Source organism: Oncorhynchus mykiss, chromosome 6 (assembly GCF_057628025.1).
Source record: "Oncorhynchus mykiss isolate SJ-2025 chromosome 6, ASM5762802v1, whole genome shotgun sequence".
Taxonomy (NCBI): domain Eukaryota; kingdom Metazoa; phylum Chordata; class Actinopteri; order Salmoniformes; family Salmonidae; genus Oncorhynchus; species Oncorhynchus mykiss.
The window spans coordinates 26,774,559-26,791,428 of NC_143027.1; the positions used below are offsets into that span (position 1 = coordinate 26,774,559).

General features: G+C 42.8%; 1 long non-coding RNA gene across 1 annotated transcript; it reads right to left on the minus strand.

Annotated features, from left to right (window-relative positions):
• Positions 1–13,823: 13,823 nt before the first annotated feature.
• Positions 13,824–16,426, minus strand: LOC149982822 (uncharacterized). The gene is made up of 2 exons (XR_016496916.1): positions 16,015–16,426; positions 13,824–15,555 (listed from the first exon to the last, which is right to left on the minus strand). It is a non-coding gene; the product is annotated as an uncharacterized LOC149982822 (long non-coding RNA).
• Positions 16,427–16,870: the final 444 nt, after the last annotated feature.

Sequence of the window (16,870 nt, forward strand, 5' to 3'; positions counted from 1 at the left end):
AGCCGGCTCTACGCATCTGGTTTCCAGTGCGTCTCCTCGGGCTGGCGTACATGGCACCAGCCTTACGCATGGTGTCCCCAGTTCACCAGCACAGCCCAGTGCGGGCTATTCCACCTCGCAGCACTGGCCTGGCTACGGGGAGCATTCAACCAGGTAAGGTTGGGCAGGCTCGGTGCTCAAGAGCTCCAGTGCGCCTGCACGGTCCGGTCTACCCAGTGCCACCTCCACGCACCAGGCTGTCTCTCTGTCTTCTGCCTACAGGTGTTCCCGCCTGTCCTGAGCCGCCGGAGTCTCCCGCCTGTCCTGAGCCGCCGGAGTCTCCCGCCTGTCCGGCGCCGCCGGAGTCTCCCATCCGTCCGGCGCCGCCGGACTCTCCCGTCCATTCGGGACCCATTTCTAGGGTGACGAATATGTAGCGAGGGCCAGCCGACTAGAACATACAGGTCGCAGTGGTGGGTGCTATAAGGTGCTTTAGTAACAAAATGGATGGCACTGTGATAAACTGCATCTAGTTTGCTGAGTAGAGCATTGGAAGCTATTTTGTAGATGACATCGCCGAAGTCGAGGATCGGTAAGATAGTCAGTTTTACTAGGGTAAGTTTGCTAGGGTAAGCCATTTGAAAAATATGTAACTACAATTCCTTTAAACACAGATACAAATTATGTACACTGCTCAAAAAAATAAAGGGAACACTTAAACAACAAAATGTAACTCCAAGTCAATCACACTTCTGTGAAATCAAACTGTCTACTTAGGAAGCAACACTGATTGACAATACATTTCACATGCTGTTGTGCAAATGGAATAGACAACAGGTAGAAATTACAGGCAATTAGCAAGACATTCCCAATAAAGGAGTGGTTCTGCAGGTGGGGACCACAGACCACTTCTCAGTTCCTATGCTTCCTGGCTGATGTTTTGGTCACTTTGAATGCTAGCGGTGCTTTCACTCTAGTGGTAGCATGAGACGGAGTCTACAACCCACACAAGTGGCTCAGGTAGTGCAGCTCATCCAGGATAGCACATCAATGCGAGCTGTGGCAAGAAGGTTTGCTGTGTCTGTCAGCGTAGGGTCCAGAGCATGGAGGCGCTACCAGGAGACAGGCCAGTACATCAGGAGATGTGGAGGAGGCCGTAGGAGGGCAACAACCCAGCAGCAGGACCTCTACCTCCTCCTTTGTGCAAGGAGGAGCAGGAGGAGCACTGCCAGAGCCCTGCAAAATGACCTCCAGCAGGCCACAAATGTGCATGTGTCTGCTCAAACGGTCAGAAACAGACTCCATGAGGGTGGTATGAGGGCCCGACGTCCACAGGTGGGGGTTGTGCTTACAGCCCAACACCGTGCAGGACGGTTTTCATTTGCCAGAGAACACCAAGATTGGCAAATTTGCCACTGGCGCCCTGTGCTCTTCACAGATGAAAGCAGGTTCATACTGAGCACCTGTGACAGACGTGAGAGTCTGGAGACGCCGTGGAGAACGTTCTGCTGCCTGCAACATCCTCCAGCATGACCGGTTTGGCGGTGGGTCAGTCATGGTGTGGGGTGGCATTTCTTTGGGGGGCCGCACAGCCCTCCATGTTCTCGCCAGAGGTAGCCTGACTGCCATTAGGTACCGAGATGAGATCCTGAGACCCCTTGTGAGACCATATGCTGGTGCGGTTGGCCCTGTGTTTCTCCTAATGCAAGACAATGCTAGACCTCATGTGGCTGGAGTGTGTCAGCAGTTCCTGCAAGAGGAAGGCATTGATGCTATGGACTGGTCCGCCCGTTCCCCAGACCTGAATCCAATTGAGCACATCTGGGACATCATGTCTCGCTCCATCCACCAACGCCACGTTGCACCACAGACTGTCCAGGAGTTGGTGCTTTAGTCCAGGTCTGGGAGGAGGTCCCTCAGGAGACCATCCGCCACCTCATCAGGAGCATGCCCAGGCGTTGTAGGGAGGTCATACAGGCACGTGGAGGCCACACACACTACTGAGCCTCATTTTGACTTGTTTTAAGGACATTACATCAAAGTTGGATCAGCCTGTAGTGTGGTTTTCCACTTTAATTTTGAGTGTGACTCCAAATCCAGATCTCCATGGGTTGATAAATTTGATTTCCATTGATAATTTTTGTTTGATTTTGTTGTCAGCACATTCAACTATGTAAAGAAAAAATAATTTAATAAAAATATTTCATTCATTCAGATCTAGTATGTGTTATTTTAGTGTTCCCTTTATTTTTTTGAGCAGTGTATTTTATGCACATGCTGATGCAAAAGTAGGGTGTAAAAGGCAGATGTATCTACACAATACAGGGAATGAACCACAATAGTATCTACATATCTCTATGATGGAATGACTACTTTGCTCTGCAAGTGTTATACTGTGTGTCAGAGGAATTCTCTGTAGCGATCTCCATACTATTTATTGACAGTTTATATGCCCTCCTAGCTCACTGGAAGAATGTTCAACAAGGGGATTTTGAATTTGATTAAATAATTTCTAAGTGATTCAATATTTCCAAGCTAGTGAGTATTGATCACGCTCATCAGTCTTCATCAGTTAATAATATTTCAGAAGAAAGCATTAATATTGGGTCCCAAAACATAACAGCTTCTCCAGTCAACAGGCTCTTCTCAGGCAAGATCTCCACTTGGCGAGACACTGACTTCTGAGTCTTTTGAAGCGGAACTTTGCCAGAGCACAGAGAGTGAGAAGATCCAAGTTTTTTCAAGATGAAGGGTTAGTTGGCAGATGGGAGGTACAATCCTTGCCAAGCCTTTGATAGTGGCTATGTTTGTGACTGTTCACAATTAGGCAAGCACTAAAAGGCATGATCAGAGCCATGTCCATGGACCACACTTCTTCAAATAGCACATCTGACTAACTCAGAATCAAAGTGCCTGATTCAAACCCTTTGAAGGTAATAGAGGCTTAATAGCACTTGGAGACATATATGTGGAGTCCCACAATGTATCTTGTGTGTATAATACAAATATGCATAAGTACTGGACCTAAAAAGAGATGGCTCTATGCAATGCAATAACACATTTATGGACATTAACTCCATATCCAATATACTTACTTAACCCTTTTGAGTGTGTTCAAATAAAACTGTAGTGAGAGTGGTAAACATTTAGAAAGGCAAACTGTTACTAATAAAGTCTCAATGAGAGACGGAGGCAGAGGAGAGACATTAAATATAAGATTAGGTTTGACATGAGATGGCAAATAAGCTTCAGGCCATGTTATCTGATATATACCACAAATTACTTGTTTGCCTCAAAGATCAATTTTCTTATAAACAAAACACTGGAAAAGGTGACCTTACAAAAGGTCAAAACTTAAAACTTAAAGACCCAGTGGGAACTAATTCCACGTGAGAGGAATTTATGAGTCAGTTATTGTGTTTGATATGTTATTTTCCTGTTTGTTTGAATCCAGTCACAATCACAGCAGGGTTGGAAGTGAATCTGTTTCTTAATTTATTTATGTAAACTTGGCCTTCCTCCAGTTGGAGCAGATGATTTCATTTGTCTGAGCAGAGTGGCTGATTTAATAGGATTACAACCTGGCTGGGAAATAAGCATTGTCTGTGTATCTCTGCCTCTGAACGTTTTAGCACATTTGTTAACCCATGAAAGTTCATGTTCCTTTTCTATAAGGTTGAAAAAAGCTAGAGGATTTTCATCATCATCAGTTAGAAAAACAAAACCATATGATGTTTTAATATTCCCTGGGAAAAGAAGCTGGGAATAGGCAGCAGTTAAATTGAGTAACTGACCAATGTAGACCATAACCTGATAAAGAGTATAGCATAAAATCGATACTGAAAACACAGTTTAATCCTCTGAACCAGATCTCATATGATAATCGAAAGGCAATGAGAGTAACCACAGCTTGAGCAGGCAAGGAAGATATGCAGCATGTTCTGCTGTATAGCCGTTCTTAGCAACAAAGCCACACTGAAAGAATCTCTGCAAGGGATCTGCTTTCAGACTCGCTCCCCGGTACCCTGGGGTATACTGCAGTAGATCACCTGGGAGGGAGGCAGCTTCAGGAATGTTCACATGCTGAGACAGATAGAAGCCAGTTCAGAAGTGCACTGGGATGCACTCCACACACTCAAACTCTATTTAAAAATAAGTCCTATTATCCAGTCAAACAAGTACCATTACCGATGTAATTAATTACATTTGACATGTTAATGTCAAGGTGGAAATAAATTGACTTCCAATACACCAGGCCAATGAAATTGGTTGGAACGTTTGGTTTGTGAACACCACCTTTTCCTTGCAATATTCTTTTCTCTGTTTTCAATTTTTTCCATCACCTTTTGACTTCTTTGGAAGTATGCAAAATTACAGCTATGGATATAACAAATCAGAACTCAGCCTGAATACATCAGGTTCATTTTGTGACATTTGCTGCTTTAGACTGGACTTAAACAGCCAGGTCTTTTGTCCAAAATTAAACACCAGTAAGAGGAAATGGCTCTCATGATTCAGTCCAGACGTTTAGCAATCCCCTTTAGTAAACTATGAGACCAGTATAGCCTCATAAGCACATTTCTACTTCACGCCTGAAAAAATATATGACTTAAGGGTATCAAGAAGGATCTAGCAAATACCTTTATGTTAGAAATAAGCACTGCTGTCACCTTACAAGCACCACACTGCACAGACCAGCACATGAGGGAGTTTAGGACAGACCGAAGGAGACAGTAATCTGAATTTTATTTCCTAAATTACCTCAGTTGAAAAGCACAAAATGTGAGACTGGAGCAAGGCGAGACTGAAGGAGCAAAGAGGGTGAAATTATCGAACAGGGGGATGATATGATAGAGAGAGCCCAAGAACAGAAATTAGGAGCAATTAGACTCACAGATATAATCGGATTTACTTTCCTGTCACCACTCAATTATTCATACATGTTTCCGCTTACCACATTCGCTGTATTAGATACTGTAGAAGAAGAAAAAAACTATTCGGATGAAGCCAAAAAAATAACAAGTAAATGTGAAAAATACCACATTTATTGAAACCAAATATATGACTCAGTGCCTACTGTTTTATTTGATTATTACCAAACCTATATATAAAGTTGCAACCTATTTAACACTGAACTTACTTTCCTCCGTGTGTTACACCTAATAAATAATAAATTATCAGGAATCATGGTAAGACCCAAATGCAGGCTGTGTGAAGTAACAATGTTTATTGTAACAACAGGGGCAGGAAAACGACAGGTCAAGGCAGGCAGGGGTTATTAATCCAGAGTAGAGGCCAAGGTACAGGACAGCAGGCAGGCTCAGGGACCGGCAGAGTGGTCAGGTGGGCGAGTACAGGGTCAGGAAAGGCAAGGTTCAAAAACCAGGAGGATGAGAAAAGAGAAACTGGAAAAAGCAGGAGCTGAGAGACAAAACTCTGGTAGGCTTGAACAAACAAGACGAACTGGCAACAGAGACAGAAAACACAGGTATGAGTACCCAGAGGATAAGTGGGGAAGATGGGCGACACCTGGAGGGGGTGGAGACGAGCACAAGGACAGGTGAAAGAGATCAGGACGTGACATAAATACAAACAAATTTTTAATGTAAATACATTTTTTAAGAATCTTGTTCCGAGTTCACTTTTTAATTATCTTTCCAAATGTCTTCAACTGGGTTAAAAGCGATTCAATACATTTCCTATGAATTAAAACATTTAGTTGACAGTCATCTTAAGAAGATGATTCGTAGGTAATGGCGGACTGAACAAAGTTATGTAGAGCACCTCAAGATAAAACGTGATATTCAATATCGGCAAGTTAGACTAAAATATTAGCACTACACAATCTGGTGGGTGATAACCTTCAATCTGGATAATAACACAAAACAAATCTTAAGACTAGAGACATTTGTCAACAAATATTACGAAAACAAGCAACACCCAAACATGACGGAGAGTTAGACAGGGGAACCGATTCCAAAACTAAAACGTGACTCTTCTACAGACACAGACGAACCAATGTATTGCTGTGAGCTGGGGTATGAGAGAGCTTTCAATGTTGTTCAGATGATGTATTAATTATACGTCTTATTTATTTATTGTCCTATCATGGTGGAACAGTTTTAAAATAAATGTTTCAGGGAAAAGGTGTACATTTGACCTCCGTCATCTAGGATGTGACAATGATTAATAAATCTCTCAATTTTTGCCCATTTTTTTTGCGCGGTCTTGCAGGCCTTCTCATGCAGCTGCAACAGTAAGTGCATTTGTAAATCAGGACCTTTCTTGAGTTGGGCTCTGGGATGGTGCAACTGTTGAGAATGGGAGTTTATGGTTGTGTGTGGGGAAAGGGTTGAGTGTGTGTGGGTGTATGTGTGTATCCCACAACTGTTGCGAAGGAGTAAAAGATGTTAGGGACAATAGAGGATGATCCACAGCTATGTATAATACAAATCGAGGTGAGGGCGATGGAAATGCATTTGGCAGTTGATCTACTTCAATTCGGTAAATGTGTGCTCTTTTCGAAGGATGGATCCCAGTCTGTTCAGGGCTATGGGATGCAGGGGGTCGGAGGTGGTCTTCCGGGCATTGGAATGACGGCCCAGCTCGGGATGAGGAGGGTTTTTAGCGGGTGGAATGGTGGGGACCAATTTGAGGTTTAATTAGTAGCAATGAAAATATCATGGTACAGCTATATAGACACTCAATCATCATGTTACTTTTTAATGGTACGTTTACGAACATATATTTTGATAAATAGAATTGAAAGTTGTGTCTCATTATGGTAAGTGGTGAAATAAGTATAGCCAGTTACAATTGTAATGGCCTAGCAGATAATAAGAAAAGACGATCAGTATTTACCTGGCTAAAAGAGAAGGAATATAATATATTTTGTTTACAGGGAACCCATTCAACAATTTTAGATGAAGTTTTGTGGAAAAAGAACTGGGGGGGGGGGGGGGAATATATTTCTCCCATGGGCAAAGAAATTCAAAAGGGGTGATGGTTTTAATTAACAGTCATTTTGATCCAAATGTGCAAATTGTCCAAACAGATTATCAAGGTAGATGGATTATTTTGAATATGTTATTGGCCAATAAACAGATATGGCTTATTAACCAACTGTATGTGTATATGTATGCATGTCTGTATGGATATATATATTTATCCCAAAAATATATGGGGGATTGGAAATAATGCAGACAATTACATTGATTGAACCAATATTCTTTCCGCAATATTTAGCTGTTAAATAACTTCAAATAATGTTCTCCCAAACATAACCTTTACACAAGACATTCACATTTAGTAGCCACAATATAATATAGAAACATAGAAACCTTATCCGGCTATTTAGTATCGCATGTATTTATGCAAGTATCATTACAGATGCTGTCAGTGTTCAAGTTTAAGTTTGAATAGCAACTACAATAAACCACATTCACTTGAATGACATTCACTGTCACAGGTGGGCAAAAATAACAAACTTAAAGCCACGCCCCAATAAGCTACGGCTCCAACTCTTCTGATGAACTGCCGTCGCTACATTGCCCCCACTGCTATTCCATGTGCATGAGGTGTTGAAAGCAATTTAAAATGCTTTCATTCAATAAAAAAACATTGATTAAAATTACATTTAAAAAACACATTGATCTGTTGACTTTGTTATTTCATTTCAATAATTGAATAGAATAGGTTGAACGAACCAAAGCAGAATTTTCAATATTTCCAATCAGTAAAATCGCTTCAAATTAACAACAGCGTTGTCTCACCTTTTACAGTGTGGATCATTAGTGCAAGTTTGTCATTTGACTGTAGGCAGATGGATGCTTCCTTATATTAAAATGACAAAATCTATCTCTGAAGCATCAAATGGGGGGCTTTTATGAGATGGACAGCTTGTTCTATCGCTTAATGCCTGACCACCTCACACTGGCACATTGTGACTCTTAGCCCTGTTCTAGTGCTGCTAAGAGTCCACGCACAACTCCCCAAGCATGGCTGAATGTAGTACGATGTCAAACATAATGCTGACAGACTCAGATAATGTGGTCATTTAGTGCATGACTGGCAGTGATAGCTTTTCAATTAATACAGCCCAAATGCCAAATATGCTCAATTAGTTTTAATGGGTTCCACTCTCTGATGAACGCAGAGAAAGTGCATGAAGGTAAAACACAATTTTTCCCTGATGCATTGGTCTGCTGTAACCTGTCATAGTTGCAATGAGCAGCAATGTAAGCAGGATCATTGTCCATTGTTTTCCTCCTCTTTCCATTTGTCATGTGAATGCTTACCTTTTCCAGTTGTTTTCAACATAAACCATGGGCACTAAGATGGATTGTCTGGAATAGATACTGCTGCCTCCAAGGAATATAAAATAAGGAACTGCCAACAAAGCAGAACAGATGAAGACTGGATCAGCAGCCAGAACACAAAAACGTTCTAATATGTATGCAGACAAGACGAGAGGAACACATGTGAATATACAGTACTGGTAAACAATAAATGGGGACAGACTCTAGCAGCCATGTGAGACTACAGGTCCCAAGACTGGATTTGCATACTTATACTATATTGACTTACTCTCTTGCTCTTACTCTGCCTGCACAATGTTTCTTCAGTTAATTGAAAGTGATTGAAAATGTAATGGTGTATAACCTAAGATTATGTGATTGACCTCATACCCTTCTCTAGGAATTGATTTCAAACATGTACATTTTACATGAAGCAAATTGTTATTGCTTGATATTTTTGAGGTTTTGCTGAGCAGGTTGATATGTGAGGGTGAGTGTGTGTGCTGTATGCATGCATGTCCAAACTCTATAGTGTGATTGGAGTAGGCTAGAGTTATTGGTAGAGAAGTGTGTCCAAGTCATAGTTACAGTATTAATTCCAATGAGTCTGTAATCCCGTCCTGCCTCTGACTCCGAGACCAATATACAAGTCTACCGCTCTGAGCCGGATTAAGAAGAGGATTGCCCGGGGAACATTATATTAATTTTAGGCTTAAAAAATGGGACGGTGACATACTGTACTTCAAGTACCGCCGCCACAGGGTGAAGAAGCCTACATCTAAATTCCACTTTATCCTCTCTAATGTCCCCCCACTTTAAACAGAGTGGTTTCGAGAAGACAAATAATACAATAAAGAAGAAAGACTCTCCTCCCATGAGCATTAGCTCCAGGTGGCTGGAAGTAGTAAAAGTGCGCTCCAGCACCTGGTGGGTGTGTGTGGCAGGCCTGCTGATTTATCTACCTGTTGTAGCCACTTGATGAAAAGCCAACAGCAGGTGTGAGATTATGGTTAGCACTTATTGTGGTGAGCAGATGTGGATGCTATTAAAGCCTTCCCAGACACAAAGGCTGCAGTTCTCACTCCATCGGCATGGTAAGTGACCAGATCATCTTCAGCTCTGTCAGAACACATTGCAAAGGCATGGTTTTCCCATACTATGCTTTTTGTTGTTGGTTAGTCCATTTGAGACACTGTATTGGACATTATTCTAGTGTGAAACAGACTTTGAAAAATGTAAGAACATCTACCTCAACATAACACCAGACAGAGATTGTCTGCGTTAGTGCTATAGATTTGGTGCAATTAAGATTGTGTTTGGTGGCAGCAGCAGCTTTGACTCAAGTCTTCTTCTCATTAGTTCAACGCCATTGGGTTAATAATGTCACCTGGGAAGGACAGGTAATGGCTCATTTTCATGCAAGTATGCCTACTCACAAAAATAGCCATTCATACTTGTCATGACACGTCGGCTCAATCTGTGTAACCCGACACAGACTACCTTGGAGGTGGTAGTGGCCCTGACACAGACGTGAACTACTACACATTAAAGTTAACTGTTGGGTTACAACAAGGGTCAAGTCCATACCACCAAGCCCTTGTTTATTCAACTGCTTGGACACACGTGATATAGTATAAAGATGTCAAATCATGTGATATAAACATGTTAAATAAGTATTGTAGTCATTGCTATCAATTCATATTCTGCAGGCCTAGTAGTTAAAAGCATTCGGTCAGTAACAAAAAGGTTGCAGGTTCAAATCCCTGAGGTTATTAGGTGAAAATTCAGATGATGTTCCCTTGAGCAAGGCACTTTAATTCCCCCTGTAAGTTGCTCTGGATAAGAGCATCTGCTAAACGACTAAACAAAAAAAATACAAGGTAGTAATACAAACTAGATGTTAACTTTACAAGTAAAGTTGTGGGGCTTGCTAAAGTTCTTTAAAAGTATGTTTGTGTTAGTGGTCGAAGTTTAAAATATTTTAATATACTATTTAAAGCAAAACAGTTTAAAAGTGTGTATGGTTTTGAAAAACTTTACAGTAGTGGTAGTGTCTGCAGTAATAACTGTGGTGACTGGTTATAGTTGAACAATTTGGTAAATGAAAAATGAGGATAGCCTGAACATATTAACATTTGTTTGCTGTATCTAGTTTGAACAGTTCAAGAGTTACTGTTGGTGGTTTATTGCTAATGTATGGTAATTTATAGTTATTAGTTGATATAATAAAACATATATAAGTTAGGATAGCCTGAATATGTGAAAGTTGGTTTGGTGTATCTAACTTGAACGGTTCAGGAGTTACAATTATTGTTGGTGGTAGGTATTATATGCTAATGAGTGCATATTTAAGTTATAATTTATAACACAAACCAGAGCTAGACCAGAGCTTGTGTGAGCCAGAGCTAACTAGCTACGCCCAGGACCAGAGCTGGACCAGAGCTAGTGCAGACCAGAGTTGTGGTCAGTAGTTGTGGTCAGTAGTTGTGTAGTTGTGGTCAGTAGTTGTGTGGTTGCGGTCCTTAGTTGTGTGGTAAGAAATTGTGTAGATGTAGTCAGTTGTGGTTATGGTCAGTAGTTGTGGTGCTGTCAGTTGTGGTGTGGTCAGTAGTTGCCTGGTTGTGGTCAGTAGATATGGTCAGCAGTTGTGTGGTTGTTGTAAGCCGTTGTAAGGTTGTAGTCAGAAGTTGTGTGCTTGTGCTCAACAGGCAAACCATTTATGGGAGGAAGGATGTCAGCGTTGCGCAGCAGCTGAAACCTGGTCCCGACTGAGTCCGACCGCTCCTTGGCGACAACAACACCAGGCTCCAGAGTATCGAAGCTGTAAAACAGGAAATAACAAAAACATTTTTGAAGATATTACAACCTTGCATAACATCAATCCACCTCCCAAGTTTAGATTAGAAGAATAACTTCACACAATGCAATGAAAATGATATTCACCTGAAGTGCTGGTACTGCTTGATCTGTGGCAGCGGCCTGAAGCATGGAGTCAGGTGTTCTTGCCAGCCATAGCTTTCCACTAGCACCGTACCATCCTCCAGTCCAACCAGCTGTGGGATGTTTACCCCTGTCACAGTGCTGTCCTTCACAACACCAGCAATCTCGGACAAAGTGTTCCCTCTGGTCTTTCTGAAGCGCTGCTTGATGAGGTCAAAGCACCAGTCCGGGACAAACTTGGTGTGGCCTGTGTCATGACTGTACTGATCAGGTCAGGTTACAGGAGACCACAACCCTACAGATTATATCTCAACCCCAACAGAGGAGGAGAGATCTAGGGGTCTGAAGATGTGGGGGTTTTATGACCCCTCGCGTCCCTGGTAAATCTCAGCCCACAGACAAATTCCTTTGTCCTGTTACTATGGAGAACCAGCCTCAGAACATTAAACATGAAATAAAGGGACTTTGGAACAATGGTTTCCGTCAGCCACAATGGTGGGGATGACGATAGATGGAAAATGAAAATGTATGTCATTTTTGTTTTGTTATTAAAGGTTAATAGATGACGTTATTACGAAAACATTGTAACGTGAAGAGTTTTCCTAGTATACATTTGATGTTTATACATTGTACGTTGTATGGAAAATATCCAAATCAAAGAGAATGTTTTGGGAAAAATGAATTGTGTTAGTTGTCTAAAATTGGATTTGAGTAAAATCTAGACCATGCCCTCATAACTTGGTACGCCCAGAGAATTGCCCTAAAGGCAGTTACACCCACTTCTGACACGAGGGTATAAAACCTGTGAGTAAAGAATTTCCAGAGAAGACTACGTGACCCAAGCTGCAGCCAAGGTCTAAAAAGTCAACGAACCCAGAACGCAACACAAGTTTGAAGACAAATAAATATTTTTCTACCCGGATGAGTAGCTGTGTCTAAGCGGATGAATTCAAGCCGGACCGCCTTAGTATCCAATCCCAGGGAATCGTGGTATCTAAAAGGTTTCATTCCTATGCTGTGAACTCTGAGCTACAAAGCTGTCTGTCCTCAGAAGACCTGAAGCTGTCTGTCCTCAGTATTTCTTATTAAATACTTTTTTCTTGACATAGTTGAATGTGCTGACAACAAAATCACACAAAAATTATCAATGGAAATCAAATTTATCAACCCATGGAGGTCTGGATTTGGAGTGACACTCAAATTTAAAGTGGAAAACCACACTACAGGCTGATCCAACTTTGATGTAATGTCCTTAAAACAAGTAAAAATGGGGCTCAGTAGTGTGTGTGGCCTCCACGTGCCTGTATGACCTCCCTACAATGCCTGGGCATGCTCCTGATGAGGTGGTAGATGGTCTCCTGAGGGATCTCCTCCCAGACCTGGACTAAAGCATCCGCCAACTCCTGGACAGTCTGTGGTACAACGTGGCGTTGGTGGATGGAATGAGACATGATGTCCCAGATGTGCTCAATTGGATTCAGGTCTGGGGAACGGGCGGGCCAGTCCATAGCATCAATGCCTTCCTCTTGCAGGAACTGCTGACACACCAGTCACAGGAGGTCTAGCATTGTCTTGCATTAGGAGGAACCCAGGGCCAACCGCACCAGCATATGGTCTCACAAGGGGTCTGAGGATCTCATCTCGGTACCTAATGGCAGTCAGGCTACCTCTGGCGAGCACATGGAGGGCTGTGCGGCCCCCCAAAGAAATGCCACCCCACACCATGACTGACCCACCGCCAAACCGGTCATGCTGGAGGATGTTGCAGGCAGCAGAACGTTCTCCACGGCGTCTCCAGACTCTGTCACGTCTGTCACGTGCTCAATGTGAACGTGCTTTCATCTGTGAAGAGCACAGGGCGCCAGTGGCGAATTTGCCACTCTTGGTGTTCTCTGGAAAATGCCAACGTCCTTCATGATGTTGGGCTGTAAGCACAACCCCCACCTGTGGACGTCGGGCCTTCATACCACCCTCATGGAGTTTGTTTCTGACCATTTGAGCAGACACATGCACATTTGTGGCCTGTTGGAGGTCATTTTGCAGGGCTCTGGCAGTGCTCCTCCTTGCACAAAGGCGGAGGTAGCGGTCTTGCTGCTGGGTTGTTGCCCTCCTACGGCCTCCTCCACGTCTCCTGATGTACTGGCCTGTCTCCTGGTAGTGCCTCCATGCTCTGGACACTACGCTGACAGACACAGCAAACCTTCTTGCCACAGCTCGCATTGATGTGCTATCCTGGATGAGCTGCACTACCTGAGCCACTTGTGTGGGTTGTAGACTCCGTCTCATGCTACCACTAGAGTGAAAGCACCGCCAGCATTCAAAAGTGACCAAAACATCAGCCAGGAAGCATAGGAACTGAGAAGTGGTCTGTGGTTGCCACCTGCAGAACCACTCCTTTATTGGGGGTGTCTTGCTAATTGCCTATAATTTCCACCTGTTGTCTATTCCATTTGCACAACAGCATGTGAAATGTATTGTCAATCAGTCTTGCTTCCTAAGTGGACAGTTTGATTTCACAGAAGTGTGTTTGACTTGGAGTTACATTGTGTTGTTTAAGTGTTCCCTTTTTTTGAGCAGTGTATATAAACTCAGCAAAAAGAAATGTCCTCACTGTCAACTGCGTTTATTTTCAGCAAACTTAACATGTGAAAATATTTGTATGAACATAACAAGATTCAACAACTGAGACACAAACTGAACAAGTTCCACAGACATGTGACTAACAAAATTGAACAATGTGTCCCTGCACAAAGGGGGAGTCAAAATCAAAAGTAACAGGCCGTATTTGGTGTGGCCACGAGCGGCATTAAGTACTGCAGTGCATCTCCTCCTCATGGACTGCACCAGATTTGCCAGTTCTTGCTGTGAGATGTTACCCCACTCTTCCACCAAGGCACCTGCAGGTTTCCGTACATTTCTGGGGGGAATGGCCCTAGACCTCACCCTCCGATCCAACAGGTCCCAGGTCTTGCCTCTTCGCTGGCCATGGCAGAACACTGACATTCCTGTCTTGCAGGAAATCACGCACAGAACAAGCACTATGGCTGGTGGCATTGTCATGCTGGGAGGATGATGTCTTCTCTGTAACGCACTGCGTTGACATTGCCTGCATTGACAACAAGCTCAGTCCGATGATGCTGTGACACACCACCCCAGACCATGACGGGTCCTCCACCTCCAAAATCGATCCCGCTCCAGAATACAGGCCTTGGTGTAACGATAAACACAAATCCGACCATCACCCCTGGTGAGACAAAACCGAGACTCATCAGTGAAGAGCACTTTTTGCCAGTTCTGTTTGGTCCAGCGACGGAGGGGTTGTGCCCATAGGCGTCGTTGTTGCTGGTAATGTCTGGTGAGGGCCTGCCTTACAACAGGTCTACAAGCCCTCAGTCCAGCCTCTCTCAGCCTATTGTGGACAGTCTGAGCACTGATGGAGGGATTGTGCGTTCCTGGTGTAACTCGGGCAGTTGTTGTTGCCATCCTGTACCTGTCCCGCAGGTGTGATGTTCGGATGTACCGATCCTGTGCAGGTGTTGTTACACGTGGTCTGCCACTGCGAGGACGATCAGCTGTCCATCCTGTCTCTCTGTAGCGCTATCTTAGGCGTCTCACAGTATGGACATTGCAATTGCCCTGGTAACATCTGTAGTCCTCATGCCTCCTTGCAGCATGCCTAAGGCACATTCACGCAGATGAGCAGGGACCCTTGGCATATTTCTTCTGGTGTTTTTCAGAGTCAGTAGAAAGTTATCTTTAGTGTCCTACGTTTTCATAACTGTGACCTTAATTGCCAACTGTCTGTAAGCTGTTAGTGTCTTAACGACCAGTCCACAGGTGCATGTTCCTTAATTGTTTATGGTTCATTGAACAAGCATGGGAAACAGTGTTTAAACCCTTTACAATGAAGATCTGTGAAGTTATTTTGATTTTTATGAATTATCTTTGAAAGACAGGGTCCTGAAAAAGGACATTTTCCTTTATATGTCCTTTGTCAGTATACAGAAGGAATTGTTGCTTACTTGTTGAGCAAAATCAAATATGTAATGCAAACTGATGTCTTTGCTTGCTGGTTCAGTAGGGCTCCCCTGAGACAACTGCAGGTCTTGACAGATGGTCTTGCAGTCAGCAACCATCTTCTGGTAGACAGACCACACACTCTGAACAAGCAGGATATGCTGCTCTTGCTTCTTCCGCTTGGCTGACTTAACAGCTTCTGACAGATTGGCAGATCTGAAGACCTGATAGTTGTTCCTCTAGCACTGCTTACACAGGTCTGTCCTGGGCCATTTTACCATTATCATTGTATGACTGGTGGAGGAGAGTCAGGTGTGTTCTACTGATAATGAAAGACAAATTCCAGACACAAAATTTTAGCATTACTATACAATAGATAGCCGTAATCACAGTCAGACACACCTGGCTAACTTGATGGGTCATGTAATCATCTGGCGAAGTTCAGTCTTTTGTTTAGACATGTAGCTAGCTAGCTAGCTAAACAATGAACCATCATCCCAATCCATAGAATACTAGCAATACAAACCGATTGTCATAGCTAGTTGAAGTTGAACTTATTTGTTTAATGTTAGCTAGTTAGCTAGCTAATATTAGACTATAACCAGCTAAATCAAATGGCTTTCTGAGGTATTATTACACAGATCGCACATTTAATGTTAGCTAGCACCTAACACTAACATCTAACACTAGCTAGCTAACAGTAAGCTTTAACTTGCAATGAAAACAACTTTCTGACAAAAGTAGAAATGTATACTTTCTTAAACTGTAGCTAGACTCTTACCCGTATACGTGGATGAATAATTCACGGCAGACTGCAACCCCTTTCATTAAATAAGACATCCTGTGTCGTTTCCGTTTTGTTTATACAGCTTGCTTGGCCCATTGTGTCAAGTCACTCTGGTTCACACTGACCATGTGCAATGCCATAAGAATCATCAGATATTTCTCCCTCTTTGTCATGGATGCCATGGTTGCCCTTAGTTAGAAGATGTAATACAGAGACAGGTGTTTTATACAACAGCCTTCTGTGTTCTCTTTTTGACTCCTTCTGCATTTGCGATCAATCAACAGAATTGTATTCATCTCCTTATCATCCTCTGCTTCCACCAAACATTCCACTGATGTCAAAACTCCACCAACTTCTTCTGTGACAAGATTACTGTTGTTTGCAATTTCTTCCCCATTACTGTCATCAGAAGACTCTACAATGTCTTCTTCAATTAAAATGTTTTGACCTAAATCAGGGATTTCTTCTTTGCCTGATTCATTTTCAGAGGCAGAGTCAGCATGGTACAATCGTCCTCCTGAAAGTAGTCAATCTCAACTTTTTCCCACTGACCTTTGTCAATAATGCCTGAAAAGGGCAGCAATGTTATTGAGAACAGTAGCAACACATTTGCACTTCTCCATGGCTAACGTTATATCATCAGAAAAAACTGCAGTAGAATTTTTATAAACAGAAGATGCTACATGGCAGACCAAACTCCATGTCCAGCACATTCATTATCTCAGCCAATCATGGCTAGAGGGATGGTTCCTGACTTTTTCTGTGGCTAAACCAATTAGGCTCGGAATTTAACAACTTAGTTCATATTTACAGATGGCATACAAGTTTGTTATTAAGGCACATGAAAGTT